Raw genomic sequence first — 11,192 nt, forward strand, 5'->3', positions numbered from 1 at the left:
GATGAGGTAACAGAGAGGGTTGATGAGGGCAATGCGATTGATGTGGTGTACATGGACTTCCAAAAGGCATTTGGTAAAGTGCCACATAATAGGCTTGCCAGCAAAGTTGAAGCCCATGGAATAAAAGGGACAGTGGCAGCATGGATACAAAATTGGCTAAGTGACAGGAAACAGAGAGTAGTGGTGAACAGTTGTTTATTGGACTGGAGGAAGGTATACAGTGGTGTTCCCCAGGTGTCAGTTCTAGGACCACTGCTTTTCTTGATGTATATTAATGACTTGGACTTGGCTGTACAGGGCACAATTTCATAATTTGCAGATGACACAAAACTTGGAAGTCTAGTGAACAGTGAGGAGAATAGTGATAGACTTCAGACAGGCTGGTGGAATGGGCAGACACATGGCAGATGAAATTCAATGCAGAAAGTGCGAAGTGATACCTTTTGGTAGGAAGAACGAGGAGAACAAATATAAACCAAAGGGTTCAATTCTAAAGGGGATGCATGAACACCTGGGGGTATATGTGCACAAATCATTGAAGGTGGCAGGGCAGGTTGAGAAAGTGGTTAAAAAAGCATACGGGATCCTGGGCTTCATAAATAGAGGCATAGAGTACAAAAGCTATGATGAACCTTTATAAAACATTGGTCCGGCCTCAACTGGAGTATTGTGTCCAATTCTGAGGACATGAAAGACGCTATATAAATGCATTAGAACTACATAGATTACATAGAATGTATAGCACAGAAACAGGCCATTCGGCCCAACTTTAGGAAGGATGCAAAGGCCTTAGAGAGGGTGCAGAAAAGATTTACAAGAATATTTCCAGGGGTGAGGGACTTCAGTTACATGGATAGACTGGAGAAGCTGGAGTTGTTCTCCTTAGAACAGAGAAGGTTGAGAGGAGATTTGATAGAAGTGTTCAAAATCATGAGGGGTCTGGACAGAGTAGAGAGAGAAACTGTTCCCATTGGCGGATGGGTCAAGAACCAGAGGGCACAGATTTAAGGTGATTGGCAGAAGAACCAAAGGCGACATGAGGAAAAACTTTTTTACGCAGCGAGTGGTTAGGATCTGGAATGCACTGTCTGAAAGGGTGGTGGAGGCAGATTCAATCGTGGCTTTCAAAAGGGAATTGGATAAGTACCTGAAGGAAAAAAATATTGCCAGGCTACGGGGAAAGGGCGGGGGAGTGGGACTAGCTGAAGTGCTCTTGCAGAGAGCCGGCATGGGCTCGATGGGCTGAATGGCCTCCTTCTGTGCTGTAACCATTCTATGATTCTATAATAATTCAACTTGTCATGATGGGGTAATATACTCACAAGCTCTGGGTTAATAGCCCACTACCACAACCACTAGACTAGGCTGCCATACCACATCCGTAATATCCATTAGTCACCTCTGAGTCAGAAGGTTGTGGGTTCAAGTCCCACTCCAGAGACTTCAGCACAACAATCTAGGCTGACACTCCAATGCAGTGCTGAGGGAGTGCAGTACTGTCGGAGGTGCCGTCTTTAAATGAGACATTAAACCAAGGCCCCGTCTACCCTCTCAGGTGGACGTAAAAGATCCCACGGCCACTATTTTGAAGAAGAGCAGGGGAGTTATCCCCGGTGTCCTAACCAACATTTAACCTTCAAACGACACCAACATAACAGATTATCTGGTCCTTTATCTCACTGCTGTTGGTGGGACCTTACCTCAAAGCACTGGAGAGGTACCACCAATGCTGCCTCCGCAAGATCCTGCAAACTCATTGGCAGGATAGGCGCACCAATGTCAGTGTTCTTGCTCAGGCCAACATCCCCAGCATCGAAGCTTTGACCACGCTCAATCAGCTCCGAGGGACGGGTCACATTGTCCGCATGCCCGATACGAGACTCCCAAAACAAGCGCTCTACTCGGAGCTCCGGCATGGCAAGAGAGCCCCAGGTGGGCAGAGGAAACGCTTCAAGGACACCCTCAAAGCCTCCTTGAAAAAGTGTGACATCCCCACCGACACCTGGGAATCCCTGGCCCAAGACCGCACAAAGTGGAGGAGAAGCATCCGGGAAGGCGCCGAACACCTCGATTCTCTTCGCCGGGAGCAAGCGGAAGCCAAGCGCAGGCAGCGCAAGGAGCGCACGTCAACCCAAGCACCCCACCCACCCGCCCCCTTCAACCACCGTCTGCCCCACCTGTGACAGAGACTGTAGGTCCCGCATTGGACTCATCAGTCACCTGAGAACTCATTTTTAATGTGGAAGCAAGTCATCCTCGGTTCCGAGGGACTGTCTAAGAGAAGACTGCGTGCACATTAGCTACATTGCAACACAATAGCAAAATACTGTGATGTTGGAAATCTGAAATAAAGACAGAAAATGCTGGAAATACTCAGCAGGTTAGGCAGCATCCATTGCAACAGTGACTACAATTCAAAAGTACTGTAAAATGCTTTGAGACATCCTGAGAACATGAAAGATGCTATACAAATGCATTAGAACTACATAGATTACATAGAATGTACAGCACAGAAACAGGCCATTCAGCCCAACCGATCCATGCCGGTATTTATGTTCCACTCGAGCCTCCTCTCACCCCTCTTCACCTCACCCCATCAGCACAACCCTCTATTCCCTTCTCCCTCATGTGCTTATCTGGCTTCCCCTTAAATGTATCTATGCCATTCGCCTCAACCACTCCCTGTGGTAGCGAGTTCCACATTCTCACCACTCTCTGGGTAAAGTAGTTTCTCCTGAATTCCCTATTGGATTCATTTGTGACTCGCTTATGTTGATGGCCCCTGGTTTTGATCTCCCCCACAAGTGGAAACATCTTCTCCATGTCTACCCGATCGAAGGAAAGAAGGAATACACCCCCCCCCCACTTTTGCAATTGTTTGGGGTGGGGTTATGTATCACAGCTTAAGTTCTGTGGGTATTTGCCAGCGACCTCACACGTCTCCAGTGTTTATTGAAACCACACTGCCTGCTACTTCCTGACATGTGCCGGTAGTGGCCAAGGCTCCTCACCACCGACATGTGCTTGGGGAAAACCATCCCTTGTATTCGGAGATTTATGGGAATTGATTCGGCAATATCCACCATAAAACTTACAAGGCACATCTTTGGTTTGCAAAAACATTTCAGCGTTAAAATGTTTCCAATATTTATTGCTGTCTGCAATTTCCTGTTTTCTATTACTGCATTACCAGCCACATGCTCCTGTGACCCTTCAGGTCTCATATAAATATTATCGTCCCACTTACATCACTCGCAAGCTATGCAGTTAAAGAACATCTACTAAAATATGACAGCTTTAGTAGCTAATAGAAACATTACATAGTATGTATTATACGTATAGACTCAAGACAGTCACAGGAGCTTCCAATGAAGCTGGGAGTTACTGAGGCTTCAGACTTGGCCGTTTGTGTTGGGATCAGGTCCCATTACTGCCCCGAGTCTCACTGCAGGTTGGCTGCTTTCCTATACATAATGCATGGCCCGAGGTGCACCGTGTGTTAAAATGGCAATAGCCTGTCAATGTTTTGTTATGGTGCCAGTGAAAAGTGTGACTACCACAAGTTTTACAGTGAAGATGTTTTATGGAATATCCTCGAAAGGATGTTCTCCGTACAAAAGGTGTTGCATTCATCTCACAGCTCTGGGCAGTTCAATGGGTTAGCTCCTTTCAGTACCTTCTTCTTCTTAGGCAGTCCCTCGGAACCGAGGATGACTTGCTTCCACATTAAAAATGAGTTTGCAGGTGACTGATGAGTCCAATGCGGGACCTACAGTCTCTGTCACAGGTGGGGCAGACGGTGGTTGAAGGGGCGGGTGGGTGGGGTGCTTGGGTTGACATGCGCTCCTTGCACTGCCTGCGCTTGGCTTCCGCTTGCTCCTGGCGAAGAGACTCGAGGTGTTCAGCGCCTTCCCAGATGCTTCTCCTCCACTTTGTGCGGTCTTGGGCCAGGGATTCCCAGGTGTCGGTGGGGATGTTACACTTTTTCAAGGAGGCTTTGAGGGTGTCCTTGAAGCGTTTCCTCTGCCCACCTGGGGCTCTCTTGCCATGTCGGAGCTCCGAGTAGAGTGCTTGTCTTGGGAGTCTCGGATCGGGCATGCAGACGATGTGACCCGTCCATCGGAGCTGATTGAGCGTGGTCAAAGCTTCGATGCTGGGGATGTTGGCCTGAGCGAGAACACTGACGTTGGTGCGCCTATCCTGCCAATGGATTTACAGGATCTTGCGGAGGCAGCATTGGTGGTACCTCTCCAGTGCTTTGAGGTGCCTGCTGTACATGGTCCATGTCTCTGAGGCATACAGCCGGGCGGGTATCACTGCTGCTCTGTAGACCATGAGCTTAGTGCCGGGTTTGAGGTCCTGGTCTTCAAACACTCTCTTCCTCAGGCGACTGAAGGCTGCACTGGCACACTGAAGGAGGTGCTGGACTTCATCATTGATGTCTGCCCTTGTTGACAGTAGGCTCTCAAGGTATGGGAAGTGGTCTACGTTGTCCAAGGCCCATGCCCTGACTGATGGCATAAACATCTACTGTCAGCCGTGCCTCACTGGTAGTGTTCTCGCCTCTGAGTCACTCCTGAAACTCGAACACAAAAGCCAAGCTGACACTCCAGTGCAGTACTGAGGGAGGTGCCGTCTTTTGGATGAGACGTTAACCGCCTGCTCTCTCAGCTGGATGTAATAGATCCCGTGGCACTATTTACAAGAAGACCGGGGGCATTCTCCCCGGTGTCCTGGCCAATATTTACCACTTAAAAATAGATTATCTGGTCATTGTTTGTGGGATTTGCTATGCGCTAATCGGCTGTAGCGTTTCCTACATTGCAACAGTGACAACACTTCATAGGTACATCATTGGCTGCAAAGCACTTTGGGATGTCTTGAGGTTTTGAAAGGCGCTATAGAAATGCAAGTCTTTCTTTCTCTACTGGCTGCATATGTGCTACATGAAATATGTTTGAAGGTCTCTGTCAACCCATTTCCCTGTAAAGCATCAGTCTTCAGCAAGACATTTCCCAAAGTTAGCACCAGTCTTACTCAGAGAAATCACACGGGCGGCTGAGACGGGAGACACTTTGATGCACTCCGGGTGCTGTTCCGAGGGTGGTTTAAGACAAGATTGTTGAGGAAGTACAGGAAACTTTCAATTAACCGGCCCCTAAATAACCGGAACGCTCTATCCACCGGCAAAATTCAGGAGTCGGTTCAGGTAACTTTTTTTACTTTTAGTTACTTTTTTTACTCCATTTGTTGCTGTGCAAAGGTGTAGCTGAAGCTGTTGCTAAGCTACAGAGATGCTTGCAACTTGTGCCAATTGTTTTGAAGCAGCTACAGGGTTTGTTGCTTTATACGGAGCTCTGAGCTCCGTATCTTTTACTAGAGCGTTCGGTTATCCGGAATTGTTGATGAACCGGCACCACGTCGGTCCCGCCCGTGCCGGATACCAGAAAGTTTCCCGTATAGAGAACTGCATCCGCTCTGCCTGATGCTGACGTGGGCAGAAAAAGTGCTTCATTCCCCAGCACTGACGCACTTCCCCTTCAGAAGCAGCTTCTCGCAGCTTGACCCAAATCTGAAGGTTTTTTCCTCTCTATTTACAAACTCTCCGGACAAATGCAGTCTTTGTTTATCTGTTACTCCAGAAAACTTCCACTTCACGGTCTTTATAATAAAAAAAAAAAAATTCCTTTGCTGAAGTTTGCCCTCGTCAAGGGAAGGAATGCTTAATGCTAAAATCAGACATCTTTCCACTGTTTGCATCTAGTGTTAGCATTAAGCACCCTCTCAGGTCAGGTAGAGCGCAGCCAAGTGTACAGTAAAGCTCCTTTTGCTGGGTCTTTTAAACCTAACGTCAGAAGACCGTCATCCTCCACACTGAATCAGCGCAGCATGTTCACATGCGTTGCCGGCTGATGCGGTGGGTGCTGGCTCTCTGTATGAGGGAGCTGGACCGCTTCCTGACTGCCTTTACAGGTAACACTTGGTCCGTGTGATCTCTTGGGCTGGTTTTGATCACCTGAGGTGGTAGGAGAGGAATTTTCCAGGGTATTTTTCCCCCTTATTGGCCCTGGGTGTTTTCTCTGGGGTTTTTTGCCTCTCCCAGGAGATTATGTGCTATATAGGGCCCTGGTGAGACCACACCTGGAGTATTGTGTACAGTTTTGGTCTCCTTAGCTAAGGAAGGATATACTTGCCACAGAGGGGCTGCAACGAAGGTTTACCAGACTGATTCTTGGGATGGCAGGACTGTCGTATGAGGAGAGACTGAGTAAACTAGGCCTGTATTCTCTAAAGTTTAGAAGAATGAGAGGTGATCTTATTGAAATATACACAATTCTTACAGGGCTGGACAGGGTAGATGCAGGGAGGATGTTTCCCCTGGCTGGGGAGTCTTGAACCAGGGGTCACAGTCTCAGAATAAGGGGTCGGCCATTTAGGACTGAGATGAGGAGAAACTTCTTCACTCAGCGGGTGATGAATCTTTGGAATTCTCTAACCCAGAGGGCTCTGGAGGCTCAGTCGTTGAGTATATTCAAGACAGAGAGCGATAGATTTTTGAATATCAAGGGAATCAAGGGCTATGGGGATAGTGCAGGAAAGTGGAGTTGAGGTAGAAAGTCAGCCATGATCTTATTGAATGGCGGAGCAGGCTCGACGGGCCAAATGGCCGACTCCTGATCCTATTTCTTATGTTCTTATTACAGGAAACTCTCGTTTAAACGGCACCTAAATATCCGGAATTCTCTATTAACCAGCAAAATTCATACTCCGAAAACACCTCAATAACCGGAAATGTTGTCAAGTCCGAGTCCGAGTCTCCTGTGGTGGCCGAGTTAGTCAGTGGGGTTAGTTCTCCAAACTGCCACTACTCGGCTTCTTGGCAATGTCGGAAGTCCGAACACCTCAATAACAGGAGTCTGACTCTCCCGCGCTGCCGGTAGTCTCTTCCGATTCACCATTTTTCTGTTTACTGTATAGGTTTTGTTTTACTGTTAAGTAATTAAAGAGTTATGGATTACCCTCAACTGTCAGTACTGTTCTTAATCAAGCATCTTCCACCATCCATTTAACACAAAATTCTGTAGGTGAGTACCCAATTACTGTACACTGCACATTTCTTGATTTTTTAATTTTTGTTTGTTAAAAATAGCCTCGGTAGATAACCCTCTCCGTCATCCGGAATTTTTAATCAACCGGCAACATCCCGGCCCCGTCGGTGCCGGATACCAAAGAGTTTCCTGTACATGGCTGCGGGGGTTGTGGGGGGTGGGGGGGGGTGCGGTTTTAAGTGTCTAGTCACGATGCTCCAGCCAGCATAGTGTGTGGGGCAAGTTTGATGGAGCAGCTGGTCTTTTCCTGCCCATCAATTTCGTATGTTCATACTTCCCAACTATCCATCCTCAGGACTTTTCTGAATGAGATTGTCAATTGGGTTCTCATTAGATACAGTCCTGTACCTTTGGGTCACACCCATCAAAAAGGAAAGAACTTACATTTATATAGAGCCTTTTCACATCCTCAGGATGTCCCAAAGCCCTTTTCAATTAGTTATGAGCGGCAGTCACTGATGTGATGGAGACGGACATGGCAGTCAAAAAGCAAATCGGTTGGTTGACCAGTCGAGCCATTTTTGGTGGTTTCGATTGAAGCAACGATGCTCTTTGGAAAACAGTACCACAGCATCTTTTACATGTGACGCACTGCTACAGGCTGACAATGCCGTGGATTAACATCTCATTCGAAAGGTGACCTCCAACGATGTGGCGCTCCCTCAGTCTTGCCCCTGAAGTATCATTTTAAAAAATTATTTCTCAGGTGTGGGCGTCACTGGCAAGCCCGGCATTTATTGCCCGTCCCTAGTCACCCTGAGTTTGATACAACTGAGTTGCTGGCTTGGCCACTTAAGAATCAACCTCATTGGTTGGAGAGTGGTGTCACATATTGGCCAGGCTGGGTAAGGAAAGCAGCTGCCCTTCCTTAAAGGGCATTAGTTGGGTTTATAAGATAATCCAGTCGTTTCATGTACGCATTTTACTGGTACCAGCATTTTATTTCCCTATGTTGTTTTAAACTGAATTCAAATTCTCAAATTGTTACAGTGGAAATTGAACTCATGTTCCACTGCACCATTAGTATCGGCCTCTGGATTGCTAGTCCAGTAACAAAACCACTATGGCTACCGTACCCACACATACTATATTATATTATGTGCCCGAGTCTTGGAGTGGGGCTTGAAACCACAACCTTCTGATGTAAAGGCAAACACACTGCCACTGAGCCAAGCTGACACACTGGGCTGATGGTGCATGTAGAACTCTTATAGCCATCAGGACCAGCCACATAAATACTGTGGCAACAAGAGCAGGTCAGAGGCTGGGTATTCTGCGGCGAGTGTCTCACCTCCTGACTCCCCAAAGCCTTTCCACCATCTACAAGGCACAAGTAAGGAGTGTGATGGAATACTCCCCACTTACCTGGATGAGTGCAGTTCCAACAATACTCAAGATGCTCGACACCATCCAGGACAAAGCAGCCCGCTTGATTGGCACCCCATCAACCACCTTAAACATTCACTCCCTCCACCACCGACGTACCGTGGCTGCAGTGTGTACCATCTACAAGATGCACTGCAGCAGCTCGCCAAGGCTTCTTCGGCAGCACCTCCCAAACCCGTGACCTCCTTTACCTAGAAGGACAAGGGCAGCAGGCACATGGGAACAGCACCACCTCAAAGTTTCCCTCCAAGTCACACACCATCCAGACTTAGAAGTATATCGCCGATCCTTCATCGTCGCTGGGTCAAAATCCTGGAATTCCCTACGTAACAGCACTGTGGGAGTACCTTCACCACACGGACTGCAGCGGTTCAAGAAGGCGGCTGACCACCACCTTCTCGAGGGCAACTAGGGATGGGCAATAAATGCCGGCCTTGCCAGCGACGCCCACATCCCATAAAAATGAATAAAATAAAAAGGCACAGAAACTTGACTTGGTTCCAAAGTGAAAGTACAGCGTGCTAGTCCACTCCAATACTCGATTCCCCTCTCATTCTATTTTCATCACAGTTCCTCAGAGAATTATACCAATTATAGAAGTAATTACAGGCTGCAAATTGTGTTTATACTTTGTCTTTTTTTTGGGGTGGAAATTGTGACCACTAAAGGAACAAAAACAACAGCTGAAGTTTCCGTGCATACAACAGGTCCCCGTCTATGTCCTATCTTCGCGTTTTACTGCTGGGTTTTTTGGGGGGTTTCAGCACTGCCATTAGTCTATATCACATGGCATGCATCACACCAGAGACACCATGGGATCAACTGACTATACTATGTCGTAAAACAAAAGCAAAATACTGCGGATGCTGGAAATCTGAAATAAAATAGAAACAGAAAATGCTGGAGATACTCAGCAGGTCATCCAGCATCTGTGGAGAGAGAAACAGAGTTAGCGTTTCAGGTCGATGACCTTTCATCATCGGTCTGAAACGTTAACTCTGTTTCTCTCTCCATTATCTGTTTTCACATACTCTATCATACTCTTGTTCACTGAGGTATAATGTTGCTCTTCGTGCCATATAGCACACACTTTTACAGAAGTAAAATGCTTCTCTTTATAATATACTCTTACTGAGACATAACACTGCTCTTTATATTATACTAAACACTGCTCCACTGAGGAAAGCGCTCCCCTGTATATTATAGAATAACAAACTCTGTTTTAGAGAGGAGCAATTGCTGTTTATTATGCAGTAATAATCTGTGTAGATATATCTATAACACACACATATAATGCCACTTATACAATGTTTTACTTATGTACTAAGGCATGAACCATGTAGGCCCATGGTTACATGACAGTCCGCTGTCCTGCTCAGGCTAAACACATCTGCCTGCTTTTTTAACACAAGCATTAACCTGTTTAAAATAAAGTGCGGAGAGGGATTTACTACAAATTCATTAATCATTCATAAGGGGAACAGTACACGGTTGGAAAATGCACCCTCCACAATCAAAACAGAGAAAGACTTACCAGATTTCAGAGAGTTGAGGTCAGATTCGAGTGAACCATTTAAAGCAGGCTCTTGGAATATTTGGACGCATCAGGCTTCACCAGCCTGTAAAAGTGCAACATACAAGATGTTAATTGGATACTTTCAGCACTAGATAGATTATTAATAAATTTAATGTGCTGGAATCTGGGACCTTTGATGATTCTCCGTAAAAATTAACCTCTCATTACTGTCTTTAAAATTATGGTGCAAAATGTAAGATTATGGACAATTAACTCATTCATATGAAATTTGACAATTATTTAAGTGCTGATGTAAAGGAGTTTAAAGTGAATAACTTATTACCTCTGTTAAAATAAAGGGCAAAAGAGCATAATACAGAGCAGCTTAATTTTAAGTCTTTAATCTCATCAAAACCTTACCAAAACATGACTACACCACCTCTTTGAAATCTTACATAGGATTACACATGATATACAACACAGAAACAGGCCATTCGGCCCAACCAGTCCGTGCCGGCGTTTATGCTCCACTCGAGCCTCCCCCCTGTCTTTCCTCATCTAACTCTATCAGCATAACCCTCTATTCCCTTCTCCCTCGTATGCTTATCTAGCCTCCCCTTAAATACATCTATACTATTCACCTCAACCACTCCCTGTGGTAGCGAGTTCCACATTTTCACCACTCTCTGGGTAAAGACGTTCCTCCTGAATTCCCTATTTGATTTATTGGTGACTATCTTATATTGGTGGCCTGTAGTTTTGTTCTTCCCCACAAGTGGAAACGCTCTCTCTGTGTCTACACTGTCAAAACCTTTCATAATTTTAAAGACCTCTATTAGGTCACCCCTCAGCCTTCTCTTTTCAAGTGAAGAGAGACCCAGCCTGTTCATCCTTTCCTGATAGGTATAACCTCACATTTCTGGTATCATCCTTGTAAACCTTTTTTGCACCCTCTCCAGTGCCTCTATATCCTTTTTACAATATGGCGCCAGAATTGTACACAGTACTGCAAGTGTGGTCTAACCAAGGTTCGATACAAGCTTAGCATAACTTCTCTACTTCTTAATTCTATCCCTGTAGAAGTAAACCCTGGAATCTGGAATCGTTTAAACTACACGCTACTTTGTAGTTAGTTCAGCAAAGTGAAAGATGCGAGTGCTGAGGAAAGGAATGCTTTTCCA

General features: G+C 46.1%; 1 protein-coding gene across 1 annotated transcript in view; it reads right to left on the reverse strand.

Annotated features, from left to right (window-relative positions):
- Nucleotides 1-10,114, reverse strand: part of LOC147115496 (muscleblind-like protein 1) — a 743,720-nt gene extending 733,606 nt beyond the window's left edge. The window contains exon 1 of the mRNA XM_085989770.1: nucleotides 10,030-10,114. The gene's annotated coding sequence lies outside the window, so the exon portion shown is untranslated. The remainder of the gene's footprint in view (nucleotides 1-10,029) is intronic.
- Nucleotides 10,115-11,192: the final 1,078 nt, after the last annotated feature.

Source organism: Somniosus microcephalus, chromosome 6 (assembly GCF_052327205.1).
Source record: "Somniosus microcephalus isolate GS21.2 chromosome 6, FLI_Smic_1.0, whole genome shotgun sequence".
NCBI classification, from domain to species: Eukaryota; Metazoa; Chordata; class Chondrichthyes; order Squaliformes; family Somniosidae; genus Somniosus; species Somniosus microcephalus.